General features: G+C 47.7%; 1 long non-coding RNA gene across 1 annotated transcript; it reads left to right on the top strand.

Moving 5' to 3' along the window:
- The first annotated feature begins 365 nt into the window (after positions 1 to 365).
- Positions 366 to 9,344, top strand: LOC308413099. Its single transcript, XR_013974667.1, has 4 exons — positions 366 to 518; positions 671 to 761; positions 8,778 to 8,862; positions 9,193 to 9,344. It is a non-coding gene; the product is annotated as an uncharacterized lncRNA (long non-coding RNA).
- The last annotated feature ends 2,678 nt before the right edge of the window (positions 9,345 to 12,022 follow it).

Below are 12,022 nucleotides of genomic sequence, written 5' to 3' on the forward strand. Positions count from 1 at the left end.
GCTGTAGTTTGTCTCTGTGTTGAGGTGGATCAGTGATCCTGCAGAGTCCTGTCCTCCCTGTGATGGAGGGAGATGACGTCACTCTGCTCTGTAAAACAAAGACCACTCCCTCCAACCTCCCAGCTGCTTTCTATAAAGATGGCTCCCTCATCAGGAAGCAGCCTACAGGTCACATGACCATCCAGCATGTTTCCAGGTCTGATGAAGGCCTCTACAAGTGTGACATCAGCAGTCATGGAGAGTCTCCATCCAGCTGGATCACTGTCACAGGTGACACACTCACCTGTCTGTGTTTCTGCAGCTTTCAACATTCACAATGTGACGACAACTTAATGACTGTGTTTGCTTTATTTTAGGGGAACACACCACCACACCTCCACCTACATCCACACCTCAACCTAGTTCCACCTCTCCTCCTGTTCTCTCTGTGTTTTCATGTGTTGGATCAGTCTGTGTTTTGGTTCTACTGGTGTTACTGGTTCTGCTGGTGAGACGATGTGTTCACAGGAAACCTGAAGGTGAGACTCAGACTTCCTGATCTTTTGTTTGTTTGTTTGTTTAGTAGAATAAAGTTCACATTCATTAAGATAACGGTAACAACTTAACCTAAATGTAATCTTTGTTTAGATATTTAATTTATATAATTGTTCATTTTGGAAAATTTTAACAGATGGAAAAGAAGCTGAAGAAGATGACATCATCACTTATGTCATGTACTGTGATGTCAAAACTTCAAAAACAGCCAATCAGACGACGCAGAGGTAGTACTGTGTTTTCATCATAGAAGAATTCATGTTGAGGTTTAAGCTCTTTGTTATCGTAGTAAACATGTTGATCAGTCTCATCTCTTTTCTTTCTTCTCTGCATTGGTCAAAAGTGAAGTCAAAGTCAGCTTTGTTGTCAAAGACCATATGTACAGTCACACACAAGAATTTGAATTGACAATACCTCATGGCCCTCAGTGTACACTAAACTAATATGAAGATAAAAAGATACAAATAAAATAAACGTCTTATTTACAACATCACACAATAACATACAATTATATAAACAGCAGTGTCCAACACAATCATAGTGACTGTGGCTATGTCGTGTGCAAGTGGGGGTGAGGCAGTCAGTGAAAGGGCAATGGTGGTGGGTCAGAGTTTGTATGTTTGAGGAGTTCAGAGGGAAGAGCAGTGTTGGGTTTATTAAGGCACAAACCCCACTGGAACAGAGACAACCAATTGCACGGCAAAACAGGACAAGACGGCGCTCTTTGTCTTTTCTCTCGCGAGGGAAGCCGGCCAAGGTCAAGAGCTCTTTAGTCTTCACTTGAACTTAGCCAACCTGGGCTGACTTCCCCTTTCCTGCCTCTTTAATTGACAAGTGATTACATGAATATGCAGTTACAAATAGTTCGATTGAACACGTGACAGTCTTAAGCGGGCATGTGTGTGTTAGCAAGGTATTTGCCTTCCTGGGTGTTTGTGTGTGTTCCTCGCCATCACATACATAGGCATAGTTTCTTATAAACCTTTCCAGATGCCCTGTACAGGATGCAACCTTTCAATGAGCTGACATGTGTACGTGTGTGTAGAGCAGAAATTGTCAAGGCTCGGCTGTGTGGCAGGCAGGAGGAGGACCCAAAATGCAAAACTCACACACACGGGGATGAACTCAAAAGGCAGCTTTATTGCCGAAGAGGCAGAACATAGGAAATACAAAACTAAACTGGGAAAAGTAAACTAACACTCGGAGAGAGAGACACAGGGAAATCCACGCAGCATGAGGGACGACGTCACGCTGAACAGAGGGAGACGCAGACAGAAATACACAGAGGGTTAACGAGGGAAGTGGGAACACACGGGGAACACAGGTGACACTGATAATCATAACGAGACAGGGCGGGGTGAACTGAACACTGACGGGAGAGGTGAAACAGGAAGTACAGAGGTTCAGACAGGAGGAGAGAGAGCACGAGTAGAACACCAACGTAACAGGCAGGGGAGACACGGAATAAACACGAAAAGGGGACGAGGGCTCATAAATACATAGAGGGCACACAGGGGGGGAAGAGAGAGCACGGGGAGAACTTAGACATAATGGGCAGGGGAAGCATGGAATAAAACATAAGGAGAGACGAGGGCTCACAGATACACAGAGGGGCACACAGGGGGTAAGAGCCATGAAGGGAGAACACTTAGGGAACAACACAACAGGGCAACTCAGAAAACATGGCCTAAGCAAGGAACAAAATACAAACATACAAGGAAACTAAGAACACTGGGCCAACATGGCCCAGGACCATGACAGTACCCCCCCCTCAAGGGCTGGCTCCAGACAGCCCAAACACAGAAAAACAAAACCAAACAGAAAACAACCCAGGGCGGGCGGCGGGGGCCCAGGACGGAGGGCTCGGAACAGAAAACAAAAGAAGAGCACAGCAAACACCGGAGCCCAAGAAAATAACCCAAACACAGAGCAGTTCAGGGGGCCGACCATGCGGAAGGCAACGGCGGAGACGTGGAAACAGTTCAGGAGGCCGGCCGTGCGCAAGGCAACGGCGGCGACGTGGAAACAGTTCAGGAGGCCGGCCGTGCGCAAGGCAACGGCGGCGGCGAAGGAGACGACGGAGCAGTTCAGGAGGCCGACCGCGCGGGAGGCGGCGGCGACGATGACAGCGCTGGTCCGGGGGCCGACCGTGCGGAAGGCGACGGCGGCCACTCAGGCGAAGAGGGTCCGGGGGCCGGCCGTGCGGAAAGCGACGGCGGCCACTCAGGCGAAGGCGGTCCGGGGGCCGGCCGTGCGGAAGGCGACGGCGGCCACTCAGGCGATGACGGTGCAGTTCAGGGGGCCGGCCGCGCGGAAGGCAGCGGCGGCGGCTCTCCAGTGTCAGGCGTACTGGCCGAGGCCCGGTGGGCACAGGACCAGTCGAGACGGGACCAGGCGAAGCACAGGCTGAGGCTGCAGCAGACGAAGGCTCTGAGGAGGCTGCAGCAGACGAAGGCTCTGAGGAGGCTGCAGCAGACGAAGGCTCTGAGGAGGCTGGGCCAGACGAGGGCTCTGAGGCGGCTGGGCCAGACGAGGACGAAGACTCTGAGGCCGGACCAGGCGTAGCAGATGCAGAGGCTGAGGCCGGACCAGGCGATGACGAAGCGGTCGCAGATGGCGGCTGGACAGGCTCCTCGGGCCCTCCAGCTGATGCGGCGTGAGGCTGGACAGGCTCCTCGGGCCCTCCAGCTGATGCGGCGTGAGGCTGAACGGGCCCCTCGGACCCTCCAGCGGAGACAGGAGGCTGAACGGGCCCCTCGGACCCTCCAGCAGAGACAGGAGGCTGAACGGGCCCCTCGGACCCTCCAGCGGAGACAGGAGGCTGAACGGGCCCCTCGGACCCTCCAGCGGAGACAGGAGGCTGAACGGGCCCCTCGGACCCTCCAGCTGACGAGGCGTGAGGCTGAACGGGCCCCTCGGACCCTCCAGCGGAGACGAGGAGGTGCTGGCCGGGCTCACTGGAACCCCCAGCGGATGAGGTAGATGGCGGCGTGGGAGCCACGGAGTCCTGGATGAGCTCATCCGAGCTTCCAGCAGGAGCTGATGTAGAGCCAGAGAGGTTTGGGACCCCTGGCTGAATGTTAAGCCGAACAGAAGACCGTATTGCTATCGGGGACTGGGCCAATGGTTCAGGTGCGAGCTGAGCTACTGGAGAGGCGGATGAGAGTGGGAGCTGAGCTACTGATGGTGGTGAAGTAGATAACTGCACGGGGGACTGAACTGAGGGCGTCTGCACTGGCACAGGGGACTGAACTGATGTCTGTTGTAACGGAGGTGGTGAGAGTGGAGTAGGCAGTGGAGTAGATGACTTCACAGGAGAATGAACCAGAGGTGAGTGCACAGGAGATTGAGCTAGAGGTGGTAGTGGTAGTTGAGGGGAAAGTGGAGCTGGTGATTGAGTGGATGACTGTGCTAAGGGATGCTGCACTGGGGACACTGGAGGCTGCACTGGGGACACTGGAGGCTGCACTGGGGACACTGGAGGCTGCACTGGGGACACTGGAGGCTGCACTGGGGACACTGGAGGCTGCAGTGATGGTTGTAGTGGAGGTGTAACGGGTGAAGGAGTGGCTGAAGTGGCTGTGGGTCGGGCGGCTAGTGGCTCAGCTACAGGGTATAGTAACGGCAGGGCTATGGGTTGAATGACTGACTGAGTAGCAGCCTGAGTGGCTGGGTGTAGTGACGGTTGTGGTGGAAGAGAAACAGGTGGTAGTGTGGATGATGGAGCTAAGGGCGACTGAGTGGCAGACCGAACTGATGACTGAAGCGATGGTAGAGGTGAAAATGGAGCTTGTGGTGGAGTTAATGGCTGAGCTAGCGAGGGAGCTAACTGAACTGAGGGTGGCTGCGAGGGAGCTAACTGAACTGAGGGTGGCTGCGAGGGAGCTAACTGAACTGAGGGTGGCTGCGAGGGAGCTAACTGAACTAAGGGTGGCGGCGAGGGAGCTAACTGAACTGAGGGTGGCGGCGAGGGAGCTAACTGAGCTGTGAAGGGCTGCGAGGGAGCTAACGGAGCTGTGAAGGGCTGCGCAGGCGATAAGCAGCTCGCATTGACTTCCGCCACACAAAACACAGCCCCTGAATGAACAGTCATAATGTCTGGAAAAGACACAGAGTTCTCACTCACCACAGCAGGTGAATTAGAAGGCCGAATGTCCGGCTGTGGGGTGGCGCGTCGGCGGCGTGAATGCCGTTTTCCTCGGGAAGCCGGAGGTGCGGTGATGGAGGAAACCGGCAACGACGGAGAGATCGCGGCCGGCTCCTCATCCTCCGACCACATTGCTGCGAGAAAAGCAGCGGGTGAGTGACAGTCAGAGTGGAGGGTGGATGGAGAGGAGTCCAGTGGCAGCAGCGTGGAAACGTTTCCCGATTGTGGCGGTCGCTGTTGCGGTATGACGAGCTCGCGGATTTGTACTGTCTCCTTGGCTTTCTGCAGATTGGACAGTAGGCCCGAAAATCCTGAGAGCTCGTGGAGATGGGGATTCCCTTTGAGAATAGCCTCGATGGCGTTTATCCCAATGGACATGGTTTTAATGTCCGAGGCGTGGGAAACTCGCTCCCACAGGCCGAAGATGCGGGCCAAATCGCTTTCCCGGGAGGAGCCTGCTGGGTCCATGTCTGGTGACGTCGTACTGTCAAGGCTCGGCTGTGTGGCAGGCAGGAGGAGGACCCAAAATGCAAAACTCACACACACGGGGATGAACTCAAAAGGCAGCTTTATTGCCGAAGAGGCAGAACATAGGAAATACAAAACTAAACTGGGAAAAGTAAACTAACACTCGGAGAGAGAGACACAGGGAAATCCACGCAGCATGAGGGACGACGTCACGCTGAACAGAGGGAGACGCAGACAGAAATACACAGAGGGTTAACGAGGGAAGTGGGAACACACGGGGAACACAGGTGACACTGATAATCATAACGAGACAGGGCGGGGTGAACTGAACACTGACGGGAGAGGTGAAACAGGAAGTACAGAGGTTCAGACAGGAGGAGAGAGAGCACGAGTAGAACACCAACGTAACAGGCAGGGGAGACACGGAATAAACACGAAAAGGGGACGAGGGCTCATAAATACATAGAGGGCACACAGGGGGGAAGAGAGAGCACGGGGAGAACTTAGACATAATGGGCAGGGGAAGCATGGAATAAAACATAAGGAGAGACGAGGGCTCACAGATACACAGAGGGGCACACAGGGGGTAAGAGCCATGAAGGGAGAACACTTAGGGAACAACACAACAGGGCAACTCAGAAAACATGGCCTAAGCAAGGAACAAAATACAAACATACAAGGAAACTAAGAACACTGGGCCAACATGGCCCAGGACCATGACAGAAATAAACAGTCTTGCACCTTAGAAGAATAGAACCTTCTGGATTCACAATGTATAACAGAAAATTATAGCGTTGAGGCTGCTCTCATGTCTGCACAGAAGCTTATAAAACCTAGTAACACACATACACACAATGATTATATATATCTTAGCACAAATGACAATCTCAAAAGCGTCTACTCTAACAAGGTGAGTGCAGGTGTGGAGTTCGTGTGTGAGACACTCTGATGGATGAAGCTGTTTCTCAGTCTGCTGGTTCTGGCCCGGAGGCTCTTCAGTCTCCTTCCTGATGGCAACATACTGAAGAAGCTGTTGGACGGATGAGTGGCGATCCTCTGAGATGTGCACAAACATGAACTTTGTGCTGCTTACCCTCCACGGCAGCACCATTGATGGTTAGTGGGGTGTGCAGGGTGTGAGTTCTCCAGGAGTCTATGATGATCTCCTTAGTCTTCTCTACATTCAGGGAAAGGTTGTTGTTGCTGCATCACTCGGCCAGATGTTTAACTTCACTCCTGTAGTAGGTCTCATCGTTGTTGCTGATGTGACCTACCACAATTGTGTCGTCTGCAAACTTGATGAAAATGTTGGAGCTGTGTGATGGTGTGCAGTTGTGGGTCAGCAGTGTGAAGAGAAGAGGGCTCAACACATCCTTGGGGAGCCCCCGTATTCATTGTTCTTGTGCTGGAGGTGTTTCTGCCAACCCGTACTGTCTGCTGTCTTCCTGTCAGGAAATCCAGCAGCTAGTTACACAGCAAGGTGCTGATCCCCAGCAGATCCAGGGAATGAGTTGTTGGGGAATGATGGTGTTGAACACTGAACTGAAATCTATGAGCAGCATTCTAACATATGAGTCTCTAGTGTCCAGATGTGTGAGGGCTGAGTGAAGCTGAAATTGCATTATCGGTCATCGGGAACGACAGCCTGGCTCAGTGATGTATTAAAGCTGTCTGTGAAGACATCTGTGAGTTTCACAGCACAGTCCCTCAGTGCTCGTCCTGGGATGTTATCAGGACCTGGGGCTTTGCATGTGTTGATCCTGGCAAGGGATCCTCTGTGTGGGGGTCAGGTTCTGCACCTCAAGAAGAATTTCTTTAGCTCATCCCATAAAGAGGTGGGACCGGCACTCTGACGATACTCTGCCCATCCTCAGAGTATCTCTGCTGCCACAAAAGCTCTGTGAAATCCTCCTGGAGTACTGCCTTTTTCGCCTCTCTGATGCCACGTGACAGGTTTGCCCTTGGGGTTCTTAGGTTCACCTCATCCCCAGCTCTTGAGGCTGCATTTCTCCCCCTCAGGAGCCTGTTGACCTCACCTCTGAGCCATGGTCTCTGATTGGCCCGGACAGTGATAGTCCTGGTCTCTGTGACATCATCGATGCATTTTGAGATGTAGGCAATGACATTTTCTCTATATTCCTGTGGTGTTGTCGTGTGTGGCAGCCTACTTAAAGATCGCCCATTCTTTGGAGGAAAAGCAGTCTTGCAGTGCCTCTGAGGATCTTTCTGGCCACACAAATATCGACATTAGCATAACAGTGATGTGATCAGAGGCACCAAGGTGGGGGAGGGCTTTGTAATCTTCTCTCTGGCTGGTGAAAACATTGTCTAAAATGTTGCTCCCTCGCGTGGGGAATTTAATGTGTACCTGTGAACACTGAAGGAACTGCAGGTTTTCTCAGGTTATGTTTCAGCTCTGAAAAGCTTCCCTTTTGTTTAATGTTCTAATGAAGACATATAACACATAACTTCACACAGATGTAGCTGAAGGATAACTGTGGGGTAAATCTTGAGTCAGGGTAACATAACCAATCTATTTACACAAGTTTTATCAGACTTCACTGATGATTCTATACATGCATTTTTTTTTCTGTCAATTGAAAGCTATGAAGCTCCCTGTCATTTAGGTCGGGGCTTTAAAATAACTGCACAAATATCTGCCCAGATGCATGACAAAGATGGCTGCTGAGTATTTGAGTTCAAGGTCAATATGAAGACTGTTTACCATGTGAGATTTTAAGAATCAAACATTGAAATCACAATATTTAATTTCATACTTTTGTGATACATTTATTGCTTCATTTAAAATTAGAAATGCTTAGTCAGTTCCATTGAGAACTGATGGTAGTAAGTAAAACTTAGTCAAGTGCAACCGTCTGCATGTTTCACACTTACTGAGTGTTGTTCACTGTGAGCTGGACTGTGTGTTTGTGGTCTGTGGTTAACTGAAGCTAACAGCTCTGCAGTCGTCCAGCATCCTGTTTCTGATAGAAAGAAACACTTCAGCTGCAGGTGTTTCAACACAGAGCTGTTTATTTTAACAGGAGGGAACACGGAGACATAATTTGGAAAAGCATTTTAATAAAATTTCCACACAGATCACCATCCATTCAAGGTCAATATTAATTACATTAAGCACTGTTTCCATTTTATTCAGTTTTCATTTAAATTTACCTTTTTTGATATATATATATTTTTTTTTTTTGACTCCGAAATTTTAAACTTGATCTATCTCAGTATTTATATATAATTTTATTTTAAATAAAGTAGTAATTCTAGTATAACAGTAGTCATCACAGCATACCAGTGTGTCTAATATTAGTGCTCATGTTGTGAAAAGTGTTTGATTTGTACTCTGTGGTGAAGAGTGTCAGTCTTCACTGGCAGCTTTGTGGTCGTCCACCTGCCCCGTACACAGAAACACCCCCCAGTTCTTTGTGGTCACTTTGTGTTTCAGAGCAAAGGTGTGAAGACGAGAAAAAAAAAAACTGTACAAAAGGTGCTGAGCTTTCAAAAAATATATATTTAATCCGCTTATTAATTAAAACATTTTGCTGTAGTGTGATGATGTAGTTTTATAGTTGTGCACCTACAGAAATGCAAATGTGTTCTATTATTTATTACACAGACAGAAATTCAGCTGCAGTCGACTCAGCAGTGAGAACTGAAGATGTCAGTTATGAACAAACAAACATCAGAACAAGGAGGCCCAGGTACAGCTGCTCTTTATCTTTAACCGAGTCAAGCTAGCTGCTCACCATGTTTCCAACCATCGTGCTAAGCTAAGCTAACCACGTAACCAAATGTTTGACTTTTTAATGTCATTTAATGCAGTTAAAGAGCAAGTTGTTGTTGAGCTCAAGGTTTGACTTCTGTGAACTTTAATTAGAGTGTCGACAGCTCATTGATTTCTGAACTAGTCCCAGTAAAGTCTGAACAGGGACTGTGTGTGATGCAGAGAGGTGGAGATTGGAGGTCTTGATTGAACTACAAAGCTTGTAATAATATTTGCTGTTTTTTGAACTGTGTGTGTTTGTGTTCAGATTTTAAACCAGAGCCAGACATCGTCTACTCTTCACTGAAGTAGTCCACCAGTCCAACCACTGACGTCCAGCTGGTGGTCTCTAACTGCTCCCCCAGCACCTCAGACCAGAGGACATCCACATGTTATTTATATTTTTTAATTTCCTCTATAACCTGTAAAAGCGTTCCGTATAAGTTCTGCAGGATCAATAAACTCTGGGATTCCCTCTTTGTTCAATCTTATTTTTATTTACCATGAAATAAGGAATAAAAATTAAGCTTCAACTGGCACACTATAAACAGCAGGGACATCATTCAGCGGGTGCAAAACAAAGTAAAACACCAGTACCGAACAGTACAGTATGTATTGTGCATGTTCAGTTGCACTTTATCAGGAAGATATGAGTATAGAGAAGGTTTAACATGGTGAATGTTTGACTAGTGTTCATTACCCTGTCAATATTTATAGTCTCACACTCAGTGGTCTGACCTAAAGTAAAGAAATGAAGTGTTTTAGTGTGTGATAAAGTATAAATTGATAAACATGAGACTCAGTCTGGGCTTCCATCTGGATCACACTGCCTGAATCAGAGCTCCTCTTGTGAAACCTCTCAGTGAAGCTTGAAATAGTCGTGAATGACTTTTAAAGTTTTCCACCATCTACTGGTGAAACCAAATCAAAACAAATCAAATTCAAATTTTATTTGTCACATACACAGTCATACACAGTATGATATGCAGTGAAATTCTTACACAACTGCTCGTGACCTAAAGAAAAAAGAAGAGGCTATGAATAAGATAGGAAATAAATATGAAAATTAAAAAGGGTAAATTTAACTAGGAAGGAATAAATAAAATAAAATATAAAAATTAAAGTTAAAAATGAAATAACTGTACAACATAAATTAGAATGAAGGGTAAATTTAACTGGGAAAGAATAAGATAAATATATAAATTAAAGTTGAAAATAAAATAACTGTACAACAAAATACACAATACACAGTATAGAAATATATAAGAATGTATGAAGAAATATATATATATATATATATATATATACAATAACAGCAGCAAAAAGTTTTTTGTACAAGTATTAAATGGAAATGAAGAAATATAATGTCCAGTGTTGTGCAATCCACATTTGTAAGTGTCTTGTGCAGTGCAAATATGCTTAAAGTGATTTAAGTGAAGAGGTGAAAACAATGTCCAGAATGTCCAGTGTGTGTGTAAGAACTATATGTGTGGGTCAGTACTGTGTGGTGGTGTGATTGAGAGACCGTATCGCCTGCGGGAAGAAGCTCCTCCTCAGTCTCTCTGTGTTGGTCTTCAGGGAGCGGAATCGCTTTCCTGACCTCAGCAGAGAGAACAGTCTGTTGTTGGGATGGCTGAGGTCCTTCACGATCTTCCTGGCCTTGGTCCAGCACCGCCTGCTGTAGATTGAGTGCAGGTCAGGGAGCTCGGAGCGGATGGTGCGCTCAGCTGATCGCACAACCCTCTGTAGAGCTCGTCTGTCCTGCATGGTGCTGTTCCCGAACCAGGTTAAGATGTTTCCTGTCAGGATGCTCTCTATGGTGCATGAGTAAAAGTTCCTGAGCGCCTTGGAGGGCAGTACAGTTTAAACAGTTGACCATTAAACCAGTTTGCATTTTACTCAGTCTCTTAACAATTTCAGAAACTTTAAAAATGCCATGTTTCAGTTCTGTTATAAGATCTCTGTGTGGCTGAAAATACTTTATAAAGGTATAGATGGGAATCTAAATCTAAAGAGTTCACTGGATTTGACGGGTGGGTGTTAAGAGGCTACTGATACAAACGGGAGGATCTCATTTTTCTTGGCATCTTAGGATCCCCCAGATCAGGATGTTTAAATGTTAATCCCACATAGCAAGCAGTTCTGGCCCAGATTTGGTATCAAGCTGGCACTTCTGACTAACTGGTGTCATGACAGAGTGTATGTCGACCAGATGTGGGCCAGGTCTGGCAATGATGGCACTGTTTATGTTCCTATTTACCTCCACTTAATCCAAAACCTAATAAGGGTTTACTCATCTTTGCCAGTGGGTGGCTGTAACTCAGGAGGAAGCGCAGGTCACCTACTGATTGGAAGGTTAGTGGTTTAATCCCTGTTTCCTCCAGTCTGCATGTTAAGAATGTTATTGTATTTAGAAAGCACTCACTTTAGAGAAAGTGTATGTATAAGATTCTATATAAGAATCAGTCCATTCGCTGTCTGACTAGAGTCTCGGCATGTTGTGGCACATGTTGTTATTACATGGTTTGATTAAGGTACACATTAGGCCGAAATCCGGGGCCAGAGCTGAAACCTTTCTGGGCCTGCACAGGGCCAGCAGTGTGCATATAACTGGCCCATGGCTGCACACAACTTACATATGGCCCACATACCGCAAAGACTGACGGCCCTTTGGCGGCCCAGATCAGTTTCACCAGATGTAGTCCACTCATGAGGTTTTGCAGCACCCTCTGGTGGATTATTGAACCACTTCAGGACAGAGTCAGGAGGGAGCAATAGTCTGTGGTCACCATCTCCTAAACTAAATTTGTTTATCGTTTATTTATTTATTTATAAAGCACATTTAATTACAACAGTACGGAGCCCCACAAGGGACATGGGGAAAAAAAATTAAGATGGACTTTTGCGAGGTCTCGCAAAACAAACTCGGGATCTCGCAAAAGTTTTAGCCGCATTCTTCGGAGGCCGCCAGCTTGAAGCTGACCGGGAGGTCGAGGCACGATGTGCCGGGAGAGCGATGTTCCTCCCGGCTGTAGTAGGTCTCGACCTCCCGTTAGCTTCGAGATGGTGGCTGTCAGACATCTCTGAAAACGTCGGAG

Source organism: Rhamphochromis sp. 'chilingali' (genome assembly GCF_963969265.1).
Source record: "Rhamphochromis sp. 'chilingali' genome assembly, chromosome: 1".
NCBI lineage: Eukaryota > Metazoa > Chordata > Actinopteri > Cichliformes > Cichlidae > Rhamphochromis > Rhamphochromis sp. 'chilingali'.